Raw genomic sequence first — 6,510 nt, forward strand, 5'->3', positions numbered from 1 at the left:
CGTCTGACCCTCTACTCGCCTGTGAACCCGTAAAATCAGCCATGAGTTGCAAAAAGTTTGAAAATATAAAATCAAAAATTAGACTATGGAAGGACGAAAACAAAAATGAATACGATAGAGCTTGGCGCGTACGCATTTCCTTAGAAATATTTCGAAAAAATGCTCAACAATTTGGTTTCTTTTCCACAGCTTTGTCGATTGATGAATGCATGATCAAGTATTTTGGACGAACAGTATTGAAACAGTTTATGAGAGGTAAGCCTTTACGTTTTGGCTTAAAACTATGGGCTATTTGCAATAAAGAAGGCTATATTTTTGATTTCGATATTTATTGCGGCAAAGGATCAAACTCTTTTTGCTCAAAAAAATTAAATAATTGTGCTTTGGATAGTCGCGTCGTTTTGCAAATGCTCCAAAACCTTCTAACATGTGTGACACCAAGATCATTCGTTATCACATTTATTTTGATAATTTTTTCTGCAACCCAGATCTTTTTGTTCATCTGCAAAAAATTGGTCTTCGAGCTATTGGTACTGTGCAAACAAATAGAGTAACCGGTGTCGCTAGTGATGTAGATAAAAAGTCAAAAAGAGGAACGTATTCTGTGAAATACGAGAAAAATAGCGGGATCAATTATGTAACAGTAATGGATTCAAAAATCGTTTCGTTACTCTCAACAGCTGCTGGCGTTACTGCTTTATCTACAGCTAGACGCTACTCGAAAGAGGAACGTAATAAAGTGGAAGTACCAAGCCCTAATGCTTTCAAGCAGTACAACAATTTTATGGGTGGAGTGGACCAGCATGATTTTTATTGCAGCAATGTGTTGCCGTGTATTAGATCTAAAAAGTGGACATGGGTGATTCTAATGAGAATTATTCAAGCATCTATCACTAATGCTGTTGTACTTAGGAATTTAGCATCTGAGAAAAAAGAAATTACGGTAAAAGACATTGCATTAGATGTAGTTTCAACGTATTTCATAAAGAATAAAAAAAACCTGCAAGATCATGTACACGAAACAGTCAAAGGAAAAAAAAATTGCTTTAACTTTTCAAAATGTGCTTTTAAAACCCAAAAATATTGTGTCGACTGTCAAAAATATCTGTGTTTGATATGTTTCCGCAATTCACATAAATAAATCCATAATTTTTAAATGAGTATTATCATCAAAATTTCAGAGAAATAATGAAAAAATAAATAAATAAATAAAAGTAAAAAAAATAAAAAAAAGTAAAAAAAATAAAAAAAATAAATAAAAAGAAAATAAATCTCAAAAAGAAAATAAATAAAAATATCTCTTTCTATTGTCGACCTCCCCGTGGTAAGAGATGGGCAACGACGATTATAACATCGTTGGCTAACAGACATCAAAATGACAGTATGTAGTGATATTTAGTACAATATTTTACCATTTTATATTTTAAAAAATTGACGAATTTTTATCTCGAAAACTATAAACTTTAGCAAAAAATGTCTCAGAACAAAAATGTCTTAGAATTAGTCAAGGAACACTCAAAAATTTTTTCGACATTTTTTTGAGACATTTTTGGAAAATTATATTTCCGTATTTTTCACAAAATCAAAAATTGCCTCGGAAAATTCGGAAAAAATTTGAGGGTATTCCTTGACTTTGTCTAAGACATTTTTGTTCTTAGGAAATTTTCGCTAAAGTTTATAGTTTTTGAGATAAAAATTCGTCAAGTTTAAGAAAAAAAGTTTTTCTTTTAGCCGCCATTGTGCTTCACCAAAAAATTTTTCAGACATATATAATTATACCATTTTGAAGTTCAAATGCCATGGACACAAGATTTTCTAGTTTTAGGCACATAAAAAAATGTATAGAGTAGGAAAAAGTCGTTAAATAAATAAAAAATTGGAAAAATAACAATTTTTATATTATTATCAATTTTCTCGTGGTTGAAAAATTTTTTAAATTTTCTTCACCATCACCATTCGAAAGAGCACCCTCGAAAACATAGGGTACAGTGGTTTTCAATCACTCTTCGATCGAATACATTACATGGTATTGATTCAAACTTGAGCGTCCAAATTACGTCTTTTGCGCGTTAACGGGTTAAATTTTCTCTACAGCATATTCAAAAAATAATTATTCGTTATGTGCGCACGTGAACAAGAGTCTCTTGTGAGCGTAAAGTTCAATAATAACACAACGGCGCATTGACAATAACACAATGATTCTTCAATTTATTGCTTTCTCGAAGGAGCACAACACACGCGTGAGAGTTCCGCGACGCACTCACTCTCAGAAGTGTTAACGAGAACTGAAAGTTTGAACGCAAATACAATAACACTCGGTAAACTTTGTAAATACCGCACGCAGTTATTATAAGAAAATATTTTAATAGATAAATTGCGATTGACGACGAGCAATTGACAACGCGTAGCACGATCACGAATACGTCCTGTCACGAGCTATGCAGAAACGTACAGAATCGGGTTTAGAAGTTCTCGAGGATATTTCGCTTTCTTTTTTAATCTCGTGTTTCTAAAACACGAAAATATCAATACAATAAAAGCAAAATAACGCGCGTGCCTAGCGACAACTGACACGATATTGTCAGCTAATCATAGACAATCGAGTCTAGCAAGCGACGATATATCGTACGTATCACGGGTGTACTGTGTGGCTCGCAACACGTTAATCCTATGGATTAGTTGTAATGAACATAATAATAATAAAAAGAAATTATCAAAGCTTCTTGACATTGAATTGACCATTCAAATTTCGATCTATCCTCAATTAGACTGTATAGAACTGTTTTGAAATTAAAAGAAAACTGTTTTCAAATTTATGATAATATGAGCAAAACACAAGGAAACTTTGAATTTGTTTCTAATTTTAAAGAACTGGCCATTCTTTCAGTGTAGATATTTTTTCTAAGTCAGTGGCAATACTATCAGTAGATAAACGATATGACCTAAGTATTTCATTTGCTTTTTAAAAGGATTGCATTTTGTTGAATTAATCTTTAAATTCACTGGAAGAAATCTGCTAAAACCTTTTTTCAAATTGATCATCATTTCATCACATTTTTACCAAAAGCAATTGCATTGTCCAAATAAACCAAACAAATGTTAGACAATAATTCCAGCAAAATCTATTTCATCAAACATTCGAATGTAACGGGAGCATTACATAAAAAGGCGTGACGGTAAATTGCCGTAGACCATTTTTAACCCTTTGACTGCTATGGGCGCATATATGCGTCCAGCGAAAACCATCGGTGTGGCCTATGTGCGTCCGGCGTAAGCCATCGATGTAGACTATGGACGCAAATACGCGCTCGGCGAAGGCTTTGGCTGTTTACTGTTGTCTCATGTCTTTTGTTTATATATAGAATATTTATGTTACTTACTAGTTATTTGTTCAATTTTTCAATTTCCAATATTCAAACACATATATTATAACTATCAAATTATGGCGTTTTAAAACTTTACTATTGGTGAATAAACAATATATATTGAAAATTATACATGATTGGATTCATTTTGCAGTGGACAAAGTAATAGTAATTAAATTTACTAATTGAATTTACTTAATTGAATGTACGATATTATAATGTGTTAATACGCCGCCGATTAGATCCATATTACGCGCAAAAGTATTCAGTCCCCAGCAATCGCTACTGCCGGCCGCACGCCGCTTACGCGAAGCGCTTCAACTTAAAGCAGTTAGCAGTCAAAGGGTTAACTGAACATGCAATCTTTTCTCCATCCTCGGAACGAATTTTAATTTGCCAGTAACCACTTATTAAATCTAATATAGGAAGTCATATATTACCTGATAACTGATAAAAAAATCGCCTATCCTGGGTAGTGGATAATAATTTTTTATTGTAACAGCATTAAGTTTACGATAGTCAACACAAAATCTAATTGAGCTGTCTTTTTCTTAACTAACACCGCCTGCGAGGCTCACAGACTAAACGATTCTTCAATAACTACTTGATCTTTCATTTCCTTCATTATCTTTTCTACCTCTGTTGGTATTCGAATGGGAATCCTAGGATCTTGTCTTATAGGAGAAACGTGAAATAATTTAATCTCATATTGAATAACATCACATTTTCCTGCTATGGTTTATTCAGAAAACACATCTTGAAGTTCCTTCAGAAACTCAGCAGAAATATTCCTTTGACAAGCATCTAACTTTTTCGAGATTTTTTTTATAAAATTTCTTTAAATTATCTACAATATTAACAACAGTTTTGATTATTCTTAAAAAAGAAGAATTTTCTTGATTTTCTTCGCGCGAAGGAAATCCAAGAAATGATTTGAAGATTTTGTCTATCACAGTTTTTGAGACAAATTCGGCTCCTAAAATACAGTTCTTAACTATATCTGCAGGAAATAACGGCATGTTTACAGAAAATTTTCCTAACTCAATACGACACTCTACTTTGAATTGGACTGAAACCTTCTCCATTGTATTATAAACAATCTTGCACTTCCTACTAGAACGTCACTTTCACACTTATTTAGTACTCTAATATTTACAATTGATACATTCAGGCGTGTCCAACTTAAATTTTTTTTTATTATGTCAGTCTCTGCCACGTTGCGATCTGTACTTCTACAATAAGCAACTCTTATATGACACAATTCGGTCTTAAATGAGGTTTTAGAAGAATTCGGTCCAACGACCGATATTCTCTGTCTGATATTTTAGTTTTTAACTAAATGATTCTTATTGTCCAGTATGTTGTGACAAAATACTTCGTCTCTGGAGTCTCTTGAATTCTATTCTGTCCTTGGTTAAGAAGTTTGACGCAAATGCGTTTGGGTGTTTGTGTAGTCTTTCTTGGTATCTGTCGTTAAATAAGTTGATCTCTTTTCTTACAGTATTCATTTTTAAATCGTTTAGGATATACTTATTGCTTGCGTAATATAGTATGTTTAGCATGGTTCTAATTGTTTTAGTTTGAAATCGTTCCAGGATTTCGATATTACTTTTATTGGCTGCATCCCACAACTGCACGCCATAAGTTCAGACCGGTGTGAGTATGGATCTGTAGATTACTATTTTACTGTCGACTGACGATTTTGATTTCCTTCCTGTCAGCTAGTATGTGTTTCTCAGTTGAGTCAAGCTGCTTTCCTCTGGTCCAGATGTGTTTCCTTCAGGTGAATCTGCGGTCAATGTGCGATTCTAAATATTTAGCATCGTCGGTTTGTGGTATTTCTTGGCCATATAATTGAACTGGTGGACAAATTTTCTCCTTTAATGTGTTATGTCCTGGAAGAGAACGCAACGACCGCACTCGCAAACGCGAGTCCCGAACGTATTTATATGCCGGCGGTACAGATCAGAGACCAGAAGGGTCACTTTACTCCGACGCGAGCGTACGCAGGGTGATCCTATTTTAGGTCAGGGTACTGAAACCCTTTACCTGGGATGGGGCCGCGAGTGGAATAATTGAAGAAAGGGTGGTGAGTGCGCGATGGTAAGAAAATAGAATGAAAAATTAAGTTAACAATCTTAACATTTATTAACAAAAAGGGCGAATTTACAATATTTGACAAATGTGAGGTTACAGTGTGATATGACGCACGGCAATTACAAAGTAATTGTGTATATGTGGTAACGGTGTGTGGTGACAAGTTGAGTGTGTAGTGGGAGTATCTTGAAGTGAGGGTAAAGAGTTAGGGGTAGATGGTTTGGAAAGGGAAGTAGTAGAATCGGATGGGGATGGAGATGAGTCTGGGGTTAGTAGGTCAGGTATCGGGGAACGCGACGGTGGGTTAAGATAACCCGGTGGGGAAACTGGATGTGAAGTCTAGTAGTACGGCGAGGGAGAATAATCGCGACAGGGAGGAGAAGGGCTTGATGGTTAATAATTGGGATTTGGCGAATAAAAAAGGGCGAGAGGGAAACGGGGAGGTGTCGACGAGGTATTCCCATCTGAAGGGCTTGGTATTGGGGTACTTTTGGCTGGGTATAGAAGTTCAGAAAAGGCCTTGAAATGTGCTAGTGTGTCGTCGCTAACCTCGAGCAGGTCTTGGTGTGCTAATGCGAGGGGTTCGAGCCTATCCTCTCCACATAGGGTGCTCACTATGATACGGCGGGGTATTAATAAATGAAAAAACAGAAGCTAGTGAGGACGACAATAAATGATGCTGAGTACTTACTCGTTGATATGTGATGTGTAAATATTGGGTGAGTGCAAAAGTTCGTGCGGAGGTGCAATAGATGGCGTTAGAAGCGGCGTAAAGTTTTGTCATTAATACCGCCATCTCCGTGAGATATATCGTTGGAAAGGTGACGTGTGCAGCGTTCATTTCAAACAAAAGAATTTGTGTAGATACGAACTGCTTCGAGAAAGATTACTTTCAAAATAAGTGTCGAAAAGGTGCATTTACGGCATGTTATGCTTTACGAGTTTCGGAAAGGAATAAACGTTGCAGCAGCCGTAAAAAACATTCAAGAGGTTTATCAAGATCAAGCACCAGCTAAACGAACTGTGGAAAAATGGTTTGCGAAATTTC

This window comes from Dinoponera quadriceps, unplaced genomic scaffold (genome assembly GCF_001313825.1).
Source record: "Dinoponera quadriceps isolate SergipeBrazil2010 unplaced genomic scaffold, ASM131382v1 scaffold3236, whole genome shotgun sequence".
NCBI classification, from domain to species: domain Eukaryota; kingdom Metazoa; phylum Arthropoda; class Insecta; order Hymenoptera; family Formicidae; genus Dinoponera; species Dinoponera quadriceps.